The sequence below is a fragment of the Amphiura filiformis genome, chromosome 5 (genome assembly GCF_039555335.1).
Source record: "Amphiura filiformis chromosome 5, Afil_fr2py, whole genome shotgun sequence".
Classification (NCBI taxonomy): domain Eukaryota; kingdom Metazoa; phylum Echinodermata; class Ophiuroidea; order Amphilepidida; family Amphiuridae; genus Amphiura; species Amphiura filiformis.
In genome coordinates, this window is record NC_092632.1 from 25,194,162 (window position 1) to 25,212,789 (window position 18,628).

Genomic DNA, 18,628 nt, shown 5'->3' on the forward strand with positions numbered 1-18,628 from the left:
GTTTATTGTTGTATATTTCACAAGCTACTGTCCTCCTATGCTCGCCTCTGACGTAACTGTGCAATATACATCAACTTATTTTCTTTATTAATTTTAAAATGTTAGTTCGTATCTTAATGCTGTATATTTAAATATTGTTGCCATGTGTTTATGCTTTTATGTATGCTTTGTAAAGCGCATTGAGATTTGTTTGTAATGCGCTATATAAGATTAAATTATTATTATTATTATTATATGTGACCCCTCAGCACAACTGAGCCCGGATGTCGCCAGTGCCACTATTGAGATATGCTCCATTGAACTTAACAATAAACAATATGAAACAAAGGATTTATTGACTGTTTTATTGATTTTTCACTACTTAAATGTCAAATACTATAGACATTATATACATCATTTTAAAGCTAATTTCAAGCAGAATATTTTGGTTGAATATCTCAAAAATGATGATTGGCGACTTCCGGGCTCAGTTGTGCTGAGAGGTCACATATGATAAAAAGTGAGGTACGTCCTAGCGGTACCTTATTTCTTATCATAAATAACGAACCACTTCTCTTGGGTCACTGAAATTCCAGTGTAGTAATTGGATTCCTTGCCCCTATAGTATACATAACTTTTGTTACCACTGTATTATTAGTTTTTGAGAAAATGCAAAAATAGACAAAAATTCATCGAGGGGTGTAGTACCTCTTAATGGCAGATTGAGAATAGGGTACAGGACACAATCTGAGAACAGTTCCACTTCACTTCTTCACTTGATGGATTGCCACAATTTTGCTATCAAAATTGTATGATAGGCGACGAAAAAAAAAGAAACACTGTTCTACGGGCGGACGGACCTTTCAAGTAGGGTCGGTCGGTCGGCCTTTTTTTCTTTTTCTTTTTTTGAAATGACCCCAAAAAATCACCAAAATCTGTAAATAATTTGCAATTTGAGAAAATACACAAAAAAAATTTGTTTCTGAAATTTCCTAAATTTGGGTCGGCATTCATTTGTACAGGACATTTTTTCCCCAATTTGTTCGAATCTGGGTCGGTCGGGCCTGTAGAACAGGGTTTTCTTTTTTCGTCGCCTAAATGCCTATGATTGTACTTTCATTTGGCAAATGATCTGCTATCATGAGTATCCACTGAATCTCAGAAAACAGCGATGACGACCTTGCACTATAGGGACCGAGTGATGATCTTCTTATGGGTGGGAGATTCATGCGCTTCCACTGAACTGACACATAATTCCAGTGATAAATGTATGTCTTATCACCTTTAGCCAAATATATATGAAACTTGTTTCGGTCCTCATTCTAAGTGTATATAAGGTGTGGACCTGACTATATCAATTTGTATCAATGATGTGCATGAAGATTCTGGGACCCCATCTAGAAGAAACCTTGGAATACCTAAACGTTTTAACTTTAAAAAAAAAAAAAGTTGTCATATTTTGTTTCATATCTCATCTTTCTTGTTTGGTTCTCTATGCATTATCAATACCACTGTACCAACACGTATATTATTAGTGGTGACGTCAGCAAGTCTTTTGGACATTTCAAGTACGCTCATTCCATTCTTGAATTCGAAGGACCATTTCCTTGCTGTAGAATATTAAGGACTTCATCAACATTCACAGCAACTGTACCTTGTTAAATTGCATTTTGAGTTTTCACCACCATCGGAAGAAATTTCCATGATGACCCTTTGTTCACTTCTAAAAGTACCTGTGAATTCAAGGACGTAGGCTTCCTTTACAGGGTGTGCTTCCCATATACAGGGATGTATTTTTGCAGTAATCTGTTGGAGGAACAGGCTTTCAAGTGAGATCAAATACATTACCGTGAGACAAAGTAGCATACCTTGTTCTACGAACTTTTTGACCGCCAATCGTATGTCGTATAACATACCATTTCTTACAATTATTTTTTGCAGCAGCTGTGTAAATAGCTAGGCCTCTGTCATGATAATGATTATATAAGACCATGTAATAATGAAAGATGCACATTTGTTTGTGACATTGGGGAATGCTGTTGTAAAATCCACGAGCTAGTGTTAATGGAACATATTTAATGGAACACATAACTCTCCCAGAATAAATGAGCGACGTTGAAAAGCTAAAAACTCACATATTTGCGCAACTTTGACACCCCACCCAACGAGCCACCTCATCTAAAACTCTGCATGTAAACAATTTACATGATGGAAGGGATCCAGCGGGACACATAGTTTTTGAGTGAATAACTTACCTTTTTGTACCAAATGTTATTGATCCTTTAAGTGTTGTCATTTCTCCCAGAATGGCAGATAGTAACGACGATTTACCACTTCCAACACCCCCAACAACCATCGTTAGCTCACCTATAATAATTTCAAGGCAAATACAGATAATGTTTGTTTAAAGCTCTTTGAAATGGTTTTACCACCTCATAAATTAGATCATTCAATATCACGAGTGAAAATAAAGTGATGAAATTAACACGCATTGCATACATTTAATTATCGACTCTGGTAATTTGGTAACGGCTTGAACATGCTGAATTAGTCGTTTATGTGTTAAATGATAATTTACCAAATACACGGGTTTCGTTATCAAATTGGCGTTCGACTCCTACCATAGGGTATTTCCAAATTGATGTCTTTGAGAACTGGTGCAGAACTGTTACTACCCCACGTGAAATATCCATTCGAAATCTGGAATCAAGTACAAGCATACACATAACTGTCTAATTTTAACTTATATAGTTCATCATAATAAGGTTATAGTAACTACCGGTATTTACTTAATGACTAATGACGTGACACAGACCAATTATATTTTTTGAGCTTAGAAGTACGATCAAGTACATCGGTCATATTGGTAATCGCACATTACAAGCGATGGGTGTATACAACACTAGTTTCGTTCATCAACCTCAGTAGACAGGTCCATCCCAGGAAAAAACTAACACTTTTCCTTACCAGAACCATACGTACCACATAGGTTGCTTGGGTTAAAGGGATACAAAAAAAGCCTACGGGCCACCTCGATTTTTCCTTAATTTTTCCTTAAGATGGCAGCCAAAATCCCAAAATTCCACTAAAATCCTTAATAACTCATGTTTGCAGTATTAGAATGTTATGGAACAATTTTATTAACCTTCAAATTGTATGCAGATATCGTTTAACAAATGAGCACAAAAAATTGGTAATACATTAAACCGATAACCATGTGACCCAAAATGACCAAACTCTATATGGCTAAAAAATGATGAAATAACAAAATGGAGGCATGTGTCATTATGGTCATAATATACAACTTCTAAAAATTCAAAGGTTCATTGAAGCATGGTACTTGATACTTACCCAACCTCTTGGATGTTGTTTTACAATTTGACCATGGGTACCGTTTGTGTTCCTCAAGGTGAGGTCACAAGAACAAAAATCAAATTCACTTTTTTGGCCAAAAATTTCGCGACCTTGAGCATTTTGAGCTAAATTGTACATAGTAGGTTATTTTACAAGGTACCTTTTTTAAAGGACAATATCTCAGCAACTAAATCAGCTATGACCTTTGTGATGTGCCCTGAGTAATTTAATTTGATGATTTATCTTTGTTTACAATTAAAATCTATTTTATGAGACATTTTAGGATTCCCTTTCTTGCATCAACTTGATCAAAAACAAATTGAATCATTTTTAATTTTGGATCATATGGGAATACCCTAGAGATTGTAAAGTTAAGATGATGTAATGGGATTTCCCCTCAGGAAGTGATGTAATGAGAAAGGTTAATGTTATAATTAAGGCTTGGGAATTTCCAAGTTCTCATCATGTGTATTAATACTTGGGATTTCCCAGGGCCTGATATATAAGAAAAGGTAAACATATTTCTTGACAGTTGATAGTGTTGATCTGGGCTAGCTAGCTAATATGCTTACAGTCCAATTCCTTCAAAGAAAGGAAATTGCAAACCAGAAATATTTTATGTAGTCAAAGTACTACTATTTGCCAGTGTTGTCGGAGAAGATCTAGAATACGTCAAAGAACATACTTCTTCCAAGAAAGGAAATATATTCTTCTGTCGACTTGCTGAAGTCTGGTATTTTGATTCAACGCAACTGTCAAAATAAATGGGGACAACTGCATCGCAGTCCTGCTTCCTGAAGATATTGTGTGAAAGGTGGAAATAGCACCAAGTTTGGAGAAAGCAGCGCAAGGAGTTGAGTTTGGAGCAAGCAGCGCAAGGAGTTAAGTTTGGAGGAGAAAGCAACGCAAGGAGAAAGCAACGCCATTTGTGTGTGAGGATTTCATACGCAAGGATATTCATAAACTCAAGTGTTCACTGGACTTCGCTGATTTTCGCAGGACAAGTGAATAAGGATATATTACATCAGTCGTCCAGAACATTGCAAGAACTTTATGATCGCCAAGAAGCATGCTGGCTAAGTACAAAATAGATAAAGAGTGATTATATTTGATTATCATGTATGTGCATTTGTTGTCATATATTGTACCAATCATAACTGGCTTTCAATGAAAGACTTAGATTTTGTTAGCTTAATCAAACAGTGTATTTGTGTTGTGCATTCGTGTGAGTTCGGATAAAAGGTGATTTTGGCCTTGAGTCAAGTACGACTCGTAACACCTTCTACCATACCTGACAACATGGAGGCTAACGAAGTAAAATAAAACAAGACCATGAAGATTGTCATAAATATAAATTACACCTGATTTTATATGTGTGTTCGATTCATAGTGGCTAAGGTACAAACTAAAAATTACAGATGGATAATTACTAGCTAGTCATAAATGAGTCGTAGTAAAAACAATGGGATATTTATATTTATATTTTTGTTTTAGTTTCAGAGGGGGTCAAAGTCAGGCCCTCGTGCTGTTGAACAAAATATATCCCCATTTTCACGGACCAATGGTGATATTGCCATGCAATTTAAGGGTCGATGCTCAAATGCTTAACATGTGTTAATTATCTGTCAATGTCTATAATTCAGTTAACAAACCAAACATTATTAGCCCCCCCCCCCCTCCCCCCCCCCTGCGTAGTGCCAGACCCCCTATTTGGTCCGGCCACAAAAGTTGTCTATATTTTAAAAACTTTGATGGCCCGGTAGATGAGGTGCACTATAGAGAAGTGTCCTTTTTTGCATATGAAAGAGTAATTTTTTTTAAATTATATTAAAAGGGTATAATTTGTTTTGAATTTTTATAGTTTGCATAAGGCCACTATCCAGCTAAATCTTTAATCAGCAGCAGTAGTAACAAAATTAGATTCACGGGGGGTGGCTATAATCGGTCTCCCGTGCTGTTGCCGTACCGTTGCCAATCTTGTGACATATGATGACCCCGCTGAAATCAAAACAAAAAGTAAATATCAAATTTGTTGTTACTGCTAATTAAAAATTTAGCTGGTTAATAGCCATAAAGCAATAAATACCAAAGTCATAACAAATTTAGTTGTTGAGATATTGGCATTTAAAAAGGATACTATGTATTATAGCCCTACACCTGAAATCATCATTAAAGTTTGGTTTTATTACCCTCTTTCTTGTTCAATTTTGAAAGTAAAACTATAAAATTAAAAACCCAATTCTACCATTTTTGATAACTTATAATACACTCTTTTAGATGCATAAAATATACTTCTCTATCTTTTGTGCACCTTATGCACTGGTCCGTCAAAGGTTGTGACATTGAGATGACTTTTGTGGCTGAACCAAAGGGAGTCTGGCATATTGCAGGGAGGGGGGGGGGGCTACATTTCTTTACTTTTTTGACTAGATCATGGACATTGGCTGACAGATAATACATTTTGATCATTAATAAACCCTTACAATGCATGAAAACATCACAGTTGGTCTGTGAAAATGGGAAAATATTTTGTTTAACAGCACGAGGGTCTGATTTTGACCCCCTCTGAAACTAAAACAAAATATAAAATATCCCATTGTTTTGACTACTACTCATTTACGACTAGGTAGTAATCAGCCCTGTGTAATAAGAAGGTCATAGCTGGTTTAGTTGCTAAGATATTGTCCTTTAAAAAGGGTAGTTTGTAAACTTTGATTTTTTTCCTGGAATGGACCTGTCTAATACCTTAAGCGCGTAAGTACACTTTAACCCTTGTGTTAACCGCGTTACTTCTTGGTCAGTTTGAGACAAAACACCCTGATAATCGGTACCATTAGCATGGAGAATGGGAGTTTTCTCGTTCACATGGTGATTATGTCGCTTCTTTTGGTGTACGCGATTAGTAGACTTTTTCTGAAACAAGAAATATTTGCATTCACAGTTATTAATGTTCACATAGTAATACAATTTGACTTGTACAATGGCGACCAAATGTATAATTCGAACATCTACCCATACATTTATGACCACCCAAACCATATTTCACAACCTAACCCTAACCTAACCTATTAATTCTAGCCCTAACTCCTAACCTTATTTCTTTCCCTAGGTCCTTTTCTAACTCAGTAAATCCGTGGTAAATACACAAAGGTAGCTGTCACATAAACCATAATCATAACCCTAACCACTGTGTACTCTCAGACATGCATGTAGTAAAAGTGGCATAACTTTGTAATTGTTCACGCAAGACATAAAAGTATACATTTTTATAAAGGCAAGACATCAATGAATCTCAATATAAATACAGATTTGGTGTAAAAACAACAATTATGAAGAAAATCACAAAAAAGTGAATTTTTGGCAATTTTTGTTCGGTACATCATAACAAAAAAAACCACTCTTTCCAAGATGTTTTTGGTGTTTTTTTTTCTTAATCTTGAGGCACCATTCCAAAAACGGGTTTTTTGAGGTATTGACCATATAAGGCATCAAAATGAACTTCAAGTTAAAAATTCACAAACGCCTATTTGCACAAAATAATGCCTAAAATCGGAAATAGACCAAAATATAAAAAAAATGAGAAAACCGTTTCTTAAGTTGATTATGCTTTTTATGATGAGTTATCGTGTACCTAAATCGTCATTTTACCAAGAAAATGAACATTGAAATAAAGGCCGTTGAAGTTAAAAGTGGTCACATTTTGCACTTTGATCGAAGCTCACAGGAGAATGCGGCAGTTCTCGTTTTTCTACCATACATTACGTGAACATCGGGTAAATCCACAGCCCATTGAGAAGTTTGGGCGAAATCTATTCATATCTTGATGTTTAAATCGGGGGAAAGAACTTGAAAAAATCACATTTTATCAGCTAAAACGGAGCCATTTGACCGCTAGGTTTTTGTGAAATCAGTGCTTCCGTGGTGCTTCCATAAGATGTGCCGCGCATGCAGATAAGCGTTGCGTATGCGTAGCGTATCTGATCGTTAACAAATTGCGCGACTACAAAACGCGATGCGTTGTTGCTCGCGTGTACCACGATGGTACAACAAAGCTTTTCTTTCCTTTTAAATTGCGGAAACGAGTGAAATGGTGAAATAAAATCCATAAAATAGAGCAGTTGGAGTTTACAAATCTGGATTTTCTTTCCTTGTATTTAAAAAAAACATAACAACGTAAATACATTTTTAAAAAAGGCCAATTTCGCGAAAGAAACAATGTCTAGAGTACACAGCCACGTTAATATAAACCCGAAAACTCTTATCATTTCGGAAGGCGTCCGCTCAGTGGTTTATATACATTAAGAAGCTGAATTAATAGGAAGGGGCTAAACAAATCTTTGCAATACGGACAAGACCCTGCATTTTCACGATAAACTTATAATTCCAATTTAAGTCTTATAAAAAAGAACTTTTAAACCTTTACAAATTGGTGTTTCTTTACAAATATTGGTAGTTAATTTTCATTTTATACATGTTGCATTTCGTTTTTATAAATATTTTGTTCACAAGTATAGCCAAAAGAGCCTGCACTACAACTTGAAGCGCCTGTTAATTAGGGACCGTTCACAAACACTTGTTAGGGGGGACCTGATGCGAAAATTGAGTTTATATGCTTTTCTATGGGGTTGACCCATAATTTTCATGTCAAAAAGGGGGGCCCTGAATTTTTGAGATCTTTTAAGGGAGTCCCCGAAAATTGTTTTGCTTTTCCCATATCCCGGCCCAAATCCTACCAACTCCACCGATAATTATCTAGCCGAGATTCATTCGGGAGACAGTGATTCTCGGGGGATATTGTCAACACAGTCGAAAAAACCAGTCTGCCCATATCCGAGGTAATGCCATGTTGCATCGTTGAAAACAACTTACCCCAACTGTGCTAAAGTACTCTGTCCACTGGATTTCATGAGACCTTTCCGTTTCTGGAGCCGTAAAAAACGCCTCAAATCTACGTACACCAACATATGCATTCACCAAATAATGACGTAACCATTGGCACAAAATACATCGGTTCTGAGAGTAAGTTCATCAAAGAAAGAGCGGCAAATGTTGTATTTGGTTCCAAGGTTTTACCGGTAATGTATGGGTAAGAGGCGTAAACCTGCAATTGGAGAAAAAATTATTGTTTGCATAAGAAATTATTGTTCAAATCGTAATTATCAATGTTTTTTTTCGTTTTTTTTAGATTTGACCTTTAAGGCATTCTGTGTAAATGCAATCTCGAAACCAAAGGAACATTTAAATTAAATTATTAAAACGAAGACTTAAAATTCGTTGCCTATGCATCAATTTTCTTAAAAGCCGCACAAAATTGCATAACCTTTGCAATAAAAGCATTTCCAGGGAAATGGGTTCGAGGGAATTTCCTTGTTTTTGAAAAAGAAACTGGCCTATTCTGTTCTTTATATTTGGTACTATAGCTATGGGGCTCCAGGCAAGACCTTTACCCAGTGATACCAAAATAAGCACCAATATTTTTTCACCATGACGTCATAATGTAAAAGCGCCCTCGCAAAAATCCTAAAATATGGCTGCAATATGATGTTATCGCAAAATAATTGAGCGGTGCAAAATACTACTTACCGCCAGGTTCATCAATATAGGCGTACATTGGTGAAAAAATACTGGAAGATAATAAAACATACAGTAACTCGAATATTTTGTAATCAAACACGAACTTCAAACCACGTTAATCAAGCCCCTTTTTTGTAATAATTGTTAATAGACGTTGTAGAACAAATGACTTTGTACACTTACAACTGCATTCGGTAAGTCATTTTTGTGGGAGAAAGCCCTTAACATCGCTAAGTTTAAAAATTAATGCTATGTCTCAAAGCCCATGTCAGTTTCAAAAACAAATGCGGAATGCGTACTTTTTTAAAGATTTTTGTTAAAACTTAATTTTGAATTAAGATTTAATTTTCGAATGTTCAAAATTACACAGAATAAAATTGTGGTTGATTTACACATTTGAAGTACAAATGTCAATTGTTTTATACGGTCGTGCGTCTTGAATTGGCCATCCAAAAAAGGTGGCGATGTACGTTTTTCCAAAGTCGACTCCAATTAAATGATGATATCTCTGCCAAGCAATAAGTTATTGTCATGCTTGTGGTCTCATTTTATTGCTAAATAAAATGCACTTTCAACCCTGTAAAAAGAAATTCTTCAGCCTTTGTAATACTGACACTGTGCTTCATAGAATTCAGAATGGGCAGGATGGCGGAGGTGGGGTATGTGGAGGTTGGGGATGTGGTACACACAAACTCTATGGGATTGATATTTTTAGTGCATAGTCTGCTTCTGCAAAGGCTGTAAATTGGATTTTGACTATTTTTAGCATCTAAAAGACTCATGTCCTTACAGCTAAACAATTCTACTAACAGTTTTTAATAAACACTGTAGTAAGTAATGCGGATGTCTTCAAAATCTAAAAGTTACTGTAAAATCTTAATTACTTTTTATTTTTTCTGTATGGGTTAGGGGCAAAATGTTTCAGTTCAAAATATGTTGAATTGTAAAAAATTCTAACATACCCTGTATTCCGAGATTACTAAACAGCCGTGATTTTGGTGTCTTCCAAATTCAGTAGGCTCCCCCTATCTTCTAACCAAATGAATGTTGTTTACTTCCAGTTTATTACTGCAAGTTGGTAATAAGCAATGCATTAAGTATCCCATGTTTTATCTGAATCTTTTTTATTCCACCCTGTTTAACTTGAAGGTCACCCTGTATAATGAGTTGAAATGTATATATGTGAATTGCTTATGCCTTCAGCTTACCAAAAATGTATACTTTTGCTAGTTTAGGGTTGATAACTGTGGAGATAATCTAATTAGAAACTCCATTGGTATAAAATTCGTAATATTTGTGATGTAACGCTAAGGGTGGCGAGTTCAGGACACACGGCCATACCTAAACAAAAGCGAGTATTGAATCAAATAAATTTTCTTCAAAATATGTCTCAGACTTTCATGGTTTTAAAAAAAAAAAACTTGTTCGCCACGACTTTTATCTTTAAACTGAATTTATACTCGGTCGCTGAGCGATCAGCGATTAGTTGACGTTTGACTAATAAACGTTAAATGTCAGTCGCTTGTCAGGTAAGTATAATTTCAGCTTCAAACAGCGACAAAAAACTTACTATTAAAGCTATAGCAGCCATTGTAACTGAAAATAGACGACATTTCTAGCTTCCGTACAGCTTCAATCGCCTTGCAAAACATTTCCTCCCATCCGTACATCTTAAGAAGCTTGATTCCTAGTAACATCTCGTTAGATTGCTTGAGACGCTCATCTGAATTTTTCTGCAGTAAATATTATTAAATTATCAACATCATTTCAGATTATACGGCTTTGATCATGATGAAATTATGTGTATTGCAAGTAAAGTATTCAAGAAATAGTCTAAAAGTAATAAGTTTACAAAGTCACAATAATAGGTATGATATTCAATGAAGGATTACTTAGTGAATGAATAATTATGATTTTTAGGATCTATTCGTTTATCATGTTCTTTATTGATCATGTTGACCGCATTCGCATAACCCCGATTGTAAGCATTCAATTAAAAAAATTTCCCCAACATCAAACATTTTGCTAAAATCTATCAGTGACTATGAGATGTTAATTATCATAATCATGCACGGAATCTATATGTGTTATCAATCCGACGTACCTACAAGTCCAAGTGAGAGTTTAACTTTCTTGCCAACACAAAGCGCCGCAAATTCTACAGATAGTCGTGCGCGCTGTAGTTATGTAGTAGATAAAGGGTGTCTTGGGATATACATGTTAGTCGCTCGGAAGGCGAGACCCCGAATCGAGCGACTAACATGCAACCATACCTCAACATGACACCGATTATCTATGGTAATTGTCTGTTTTGAACCGTTTATCTTACATATACGGCCAGCCAAAATAAACGAATTCGTTGTAATGGTGTATTCATTTTCCAAAAGACAAAATGGAAAAAACTAATGTATTATTTTGTAAAAGTTGTGGGTTTTTTCCCAAAATAAAAACACCCCGAGATAGTGTAATATTCTTCCCATGTGTCCTGCGTGCGAGTCTACGAGTCTATTTAATGACAAATGCAAGTGATTTAATCAAATCAATACAGAATTAATCTCAATTGACATCTTAGTATTTGAAGTGGTTTGATAGGTTATTCACTTAGTTAATCCGCTGGAGTGTATTCACCCCGTGACCATTATTATTCAAATGATTAATGAATAATGCAAATTGTATAGAGTTGTCAACGTTTGGACGTTTGAATCTGTTTCAACACCATGAAATTTATATCTTAGAAAAATGTGAGTATAAGCAGATATTTGAAAATCCTAGTAACGTTGTGTCTAATGGTGCTCCCCATTATGGGTAGGTCACAGTAAGGCTTTGCAGCCCCAGCCTCTTGACTTGTAATGAGTACCGCGGGTTAGTTTGCGAAGCTCCCTTCTAAAAACCAATGGCAAGTTTATATACATGTACTGAGTATACATTCAACGAAACGGTTACTTTTTATTTATGAATATTTACTTAATTTAATATGCTAAGTAACATTTAATTTGCATAAATTTAACTGAGCACCAGAGGTGGTATATGAATTACTGTTATACGGACTGCAGGAGCCCTCTATAATTTTCTCTTTTCATGTAACATTTGCATTTAAATCGAGCTGTAAATGCATTTGTTCTGTAATTCTATCTGGGACTAGTAACCAACTCGGATTCTACATGTATGTTGTGATCCTTTCCATAGTGTTTCTAGAATGTCCATGGTATTCCTTTTGTTTAGCTCGCTGCCCGAGACCGTTATCTTGAGCTATTGTGTTGATAATGGTCTCTGGGCAGCTAGCTACCTCCATTACTCTAGGTAATGGTCGAGGCAACGAACCTGAAACAAAAGGAATACAATGGATAATCTGTGAATAGAAAAGGGCTAGACGTATATATCCAGGTATATTCCCGGGACTCATCATAAATCGATTTCGAGTAATGGTACGTGTCCCTGAGTTTTTAAATCATCACGAGATCTGGACAACTAATCACAAGCCAGACTCAGTTTTAGCAAAAATATAATGATAGTCCACTTGGGGAGCCAACAGTCCAGGGCCAGCAGTCAAAAGGAGTATGGTCACTGAAAAGATCAGATGTGAAACATCTATTCATTTTGCACAAATGAATACCAATCAGGGTTATATGTATATTAGTTGGAGGAGTATCTACGATAGGCAATTTAACTACAGAGAAGTTTAATTCTTCCGGGACTCTTCTGTCTTTTTATTTTATTTTATTTTCATTTAAACCTAATTAAAATTAGCCCCAGCTCATACCAGTCTCACTTGCACGAGAACAAAAGCAATTAGTATATACTATATTTATGTTAAATCTTTTCTCCTTATTAAATTCCTTCAATTCATGTTTGCAACGTTTTTTAAGAACAATGATTGTCCATTTGAATTACAGCAGTCAAGTAAGCTGAATCGATAGGGCGTTCGACTATGGTGCGTTGCGGGTTCGAACCCTGGCGGTAGTTAGTATACTCTCGTGTAAATTTGAGTTTTTCTCGGTCCCAGCTGGCTATATGGAACCATGTGGTTGCTAGATTAGGGCGTGACTTGTGTAAGTGAAACAAACATCTGATTTTGTAGATACCGCAAACGTAAGATGGACGCCTTTCATGTCAGCGACTCGCAGTGTTGTCTCGGTCCCAGCCGGTTTGTGTTCCTCTGTCACTAAACAAACCGTCTGGCTACAACCCTGAAATGACAATCGCTGATTGGTTAATGGATTTCCAAATAAAACTGTTTTCAATTGGCTATAGGACGTGACTTGTGTAAGTGACACTAAACATCATAGACCCTCCACTATTAAGTCTTTGTGGATACCGCACACGAAAAATGTACGCTAGCTAATAGCAGCCACTGAGGCGCCGATCGTCCGATATCGCCTTTCATGTACGCGACTTGCAGTGCGTACTCACGTACATTGTGTGGATTTATGTAACCGCATAGCTGTCCATCAACCACTGCATGCGCCGAAGCCCAGCGTTCGGATTGACATCAAAATTTAACGCCAGTATTTATGGCGTTGATGTTCAGCCAATCAGAAAAGACGTACTATGAGGTTGTCGCCAGACGGTTTGTTTATCGCCTTTCATGTACGCGACTACTCGCAGTGCGGCCGCGTACTCACGTACATTGTGTTGATTTATATCACCGCATTGCCGTCCATCAACTGCTGCATCACAGACCTTATTTGGCAACTCCGTATTTTACCGAGTTGATGTTCAGCCAGATGTTCAGAAAAGACGTACTATGATGTTGTCGCCAGACGGTTTGTCTAGTTACGAAGGAGCACAAATCAGCCGGGACCGAGACTAAATTTGAGTTAGCTTAAATTCCCTGGACATGGAACTTAACCCTGCTAACTCCTGATACTGGCTGCGAAAACTCAGGGTATGGAGCTGATCCTGTTTGCGAAGGTCAATTGTGGGTGGTGTAGGGGTAGGTGATCATTGCGCATTAAAACAGATTAGATGCAAGCAGCAAAGAAATTTAATTAACATATTTCATCAAAAAATAAAAGGAATCATTTGTATTAAAAGCTTGAAAAGGTACTTTTCTAGTAACTAAATAGCGCCACCAATTTGGTCATAAATAGAAACATTTTATATCAGAAAAAAGCTTTAAAAATGCTGTAAAAGTGAATAATTTAGTAAAAGAGGTGAAATTAAAGTTTAGCATGATATAGTTGATTTTAATAATGGTTTCTAATAAATGATCACATCAAACAACCGAATGATATGTGGGTTTCCGTAGTGATCAGGAACAACCTAAAAAGTATGCTGAAAAACTCTTACCATGACAAGTTTTTGCTTCGTTGTTTGTATACGTGCTGTTATAAACTGTATAGGAATGGCGATCAGAATTGTACCAAGTGCTAGAAATGTAGCCGAGTCAACTTGAAGATATAGCAATGCGGTTACTGTAATAAGCTGGAGATATAAATAATGAAAATGACCAGTTTATAATATATAAAAAATGAATCGGAATTATATTATTATATTAATGCATTTATAAAAACTTGAAAGTTTCACCAATTTGCAACTTTTTTGATCAATTTTGTCTCTTCTTTTTAGCAAGAGGAGATTGACAAACATACTATTAATATAATACATTGGCAAGAATGAGATTTTCCCCGAATATTAAAGCCCGACAAACAAAAAGACTAATAAAGCATCACGTACTCTGAATGGAATTGCCCATAGAAAGTGCAATCTTTGGCAAAAGTAGAACACATTGAAAGCATCTGTAGACATGTGATTGGTGATCTGTCCAAGTGTCATACTCCCTCCGGAAATAGTATAACTTGAAAGGCGTAGTGCTTTATCGTATACCATCGTCTAAAAAGAAAAGAATAAAATTAATATATAGATATGCATTAATATCTATTCTTCTAAATAAAATAAAAGGCGCGGGGGGGGGGGGGTAGTTTGTCCTTGCGCCATAGGTCTCCGTAAATTGCCAAAATTATATTTTGAGGGAAATCTTGTGTCATGCGAGTGTATGTAATTGTGCTTTTTAACTGCGTGTTTGTTTTTGTTTATGAGTGACGGGTGTGTAATATGTAGGGTTGTGTGGGGTGGACAAGGTACGCGTATGTATGTTTAACTTAGGCTTTCGTAGTCGAGGGGTAGACGGGAAAATCTATTACAACGGGGTCAAATGGGGGGTCAAAATACCGATCGTTATTGAAGCATGCTCAATATTTTTTGGGAAGCACTGCTTCTGGAAAACGTCCATTATTGCCATCAAAATTGAATACAATTCTATTGCAAGTACAAATGGAAATATTATAAATAAATAATATAATAATAATATAATAATAAATAATAATTGGTGAATTGCTATACCACTCGTACCTGCAGTGAGGTCCTTATATGTACCCCAATAACACTACTCAAGTAGATATTTTGTTGATACGATAAATACTGCAAAATATTGGCTAGGAAGATAACGCCGACCAAAATATAGCCGTTGAAGAAAAACACTTTGACTGTAATATAGTAATGTGTTTCTATCTATATCAAATCAAAGAAAGAAAATACATATCAATTGTTTACTGTGAACAGAAACATAAAACATTATTGGTTTCCCATTTGAGACCAAACAGGTTTCAAAACTTGGTCTTATGGTCTTACAATTAGCATGAAATACAAGAGCTACCGTAAACGTTCGCCTAAAGGCGCTCTGGATTTTATAGAAATGAGAGAGCGCCCTCCCTGTAAAACTTAAAAGCCCAGTATCATCACTGAAAATTAAGGGCGCGTGTAGTTAAAATGTGTAACCTGTCGACACATTCAATTATGACCAAGATCAGTTAGCAGAGCATCAGACGAGGATAGAGGGAACTTTAGATCGTCTCCCATGCAGAAATTTCTGACAGATTTGCTTTATTCATTCATCTTTATTTCATTCAAATATAAAATATAACAGCACAACAATTAAACACATATATTGAATGAGGAGGTTCTCGGAAGGCCGGATGGCCTGTATTAAGAACCCCCTGTCCTAACAACAACAAAAGTTTCAAAATAACAACAACAAAATATACCTCATATATATGTACCTTTAGAATGTCTGTCAATGGTTTTTTTTTCTGATTTGGTATCTCTTTTTGTTTAAAATCTGTTAATTTTTATTTGTTTAGGTATTTTTTCTCTATTCTGTTGATTTTGTCTATATCGTTTTTTGTTTATTTATTTAATTTGTTTGAGTCTTTTTTTTTTCACGATTCTTTGTTTCTCTGTTGGTTTTATCTCTTTTCATTTCATTCTGCTTTGTTTCTCTTGTATTTAACAATTAATATGGAGAGTAACTACTATGGCATAATGGGTTCTCCCCTGAAGTTATATGAAAGCAATATTAATTATTATTATTATTATTATTATTGTTGTTAAGTTCGACGGTTTTTATTAAAATAGTATAAAACCCATAAAACCCTCATATATCAAATTCGTACCGACTTCTCTATACATGTTTGCACCCAGATTCCTTTGTCGCGAGCGACAAGTCTCTGAATTCGCTCGAGTGTCTTTGACTATGCTTCAGTGGTTATAAAAAGATTCAAAAGATAACCTCTGCCCTAATAATCCCAAGCTTTTGTCTAAAACTGCTACACGGAGGATGTTTCATTATAGTTCAGTCTTTGGTTACTATAAAGCGATTATCATTATATGGACTATATCACGCATTAAGTTCTGAACCTGGATCAAAATAATCGCCATTCAAAAATTGTTTGACTCCGATACCACGGAGCGCGGAGTAACGCAACCACTTCGTGGTCTGATGGATATGCTCTGTTGTCTAGGGTTCAACCATGCTTCAACCCTTTTAATAAAATGAAAAAAAACGGCTGAGCTATTATAATGAATAAATCAAGAAAGTAAATAATACACTTTGTATAGTTACATAATATGACACAGTGAGGATTATAATTTGCAAAGGATTTATCTTGGTCATTTAACTTTTACGTGTAAGGCGATTACCATTATATGGACCGCGCATTGATAGGTACCAGGTGTAGCAAATTTGGTCCCACCGCGGTTTTCATTGCCGTTTGGAATCATGTTTCGTAGTGACTATTTATCTAAAAACATAATTTAAAAAAATAATAAAAACGAATCATAATATTCATTCCAAAAATGGGGACATAAATATCTATTCATACTTCTTCACATAAAATAGGGTCAGTAATCAAGAATTGAACCAGTACCCTGTATCATTCAAGGCGCACGCTCTGCCGACTGAGCTAACGTGGCAGACAAAAAAAGTGTAATTTTGAACAGAAGAATATTCACACACTATGAAAAAAAATACAATGACAGATGTACCAAAATGAGTTAGGTATGAATCGATCTGAAAATTAAGGACAATGAATTTTTGAGAAAGAATACCTGACCCACAACGCCACAAAAAAACCAAAACATTTACTACTCTAGTAGTAATAATTAACCTAGAGCGTTTTTATAGTGAGCCAGATTATACGTTATTCAGCGTATATTCGCGTATAAGCACTGCAAAATCAACAGAGGTTATCCGTGTTGTATAATCTGCATATCCTATCAGCAACTGCTATACCTTGTTTAGGACTTTCAAAAGAAGTACATGCATGTGCAATCATCACTGTTTCAAAATAGCCCGCCAAAGTCATGCAGGTAACTCCGAGGTCGTGCATTGAATTGGTTTGAATGAGGTATACTACAGGAACCAGCACCTTTTGTTAGAAGTCACACATGAGCAAAGTGGATAACCTCTATTGTTATTGCAGTATAATCTTTCCGCATACAGCCACTATAATCACGCTCCAAGTAACCTAACTGTTTGATCACGTCACGAACGTTTCTGAATCATTATCGTGCAGACTCTAACCACACGTATCCTTAATGCTGTTGAGATTTTGCAAGGATGTCGCTCTCTTATTTCTATAAAATCCAGAGCGCCATTAGGCGAACGTTTACGGTATCCCAGCAAACACAAAACGTTTTTGACATAATTCGCAAAAGGTTATAAAAGGTTGTCAGAAAACGTTTAAATGTCGGGTTATATAAAGGGTATATTAAGGGTATAAGACGTTTTCATAACATTTAAAAACATTTTTTGATAATATATAAACAACTTATGTCTCATAATATTCTGCGGTGATTATTAAATTGTGTATGATCTGAATTATGTTTTAAATTTTATTTGGCTGTAAAGATTAGCAAATAAGCTAAAACACCAAAGAGTTCAAAATGAATTCACTTACCTCTTCCCCATATGCAATAGCATAGGCAACGATGCCATTAAGAGCCAGTGGTCCAACAAGACACGTGAGGTCGTAAATCAGACGAGTAATTCCAGCCCAGAAGATTTCTCCCTTAAACACTCTCAAGAAAACTTTCCACACGGAAGGGTTCTTACCGATAGAAGTCTTGTATTCCTGGATATTGTTGTAAAATACAACCAAATAAATTATTGATGTTAAATGCAATGTATGCCTTGATATGTGTTGCGTGAACATTGTTCAAACTGAACCATTTTTTTTAATGATTTATACTGTTACAAGCCATAATGACTCAAGGCCAAAATCACCTTTTCCCAGTTCTCACACTTAAGGTGGCTGTATCGGCTACGGTGTCATGCTCAGAACTCCTTGAAAATGATATAGGATGTGTGTATTGATGAGAAAACCTTACTTGCAAAGTTTTAATTTTTTCCAACAAAGCGTTTTTGAGTTTTGTCATCTCAAAA

At 35.8% G+C, this 18,628-nt stretch overlaps 1 pseudogene; it reads right to left on the minus strand.

Annotated features, from left to right (window-relative positions):
* The window catches only part of LOC140152086 (ATP-binding cassette sub-family C member 9-like), a 55,561-nt pseudogene that overhangs the window by 19,832 nt on the left and 17,101 nt on the right, over positions 1 to 18,628 (minus strand).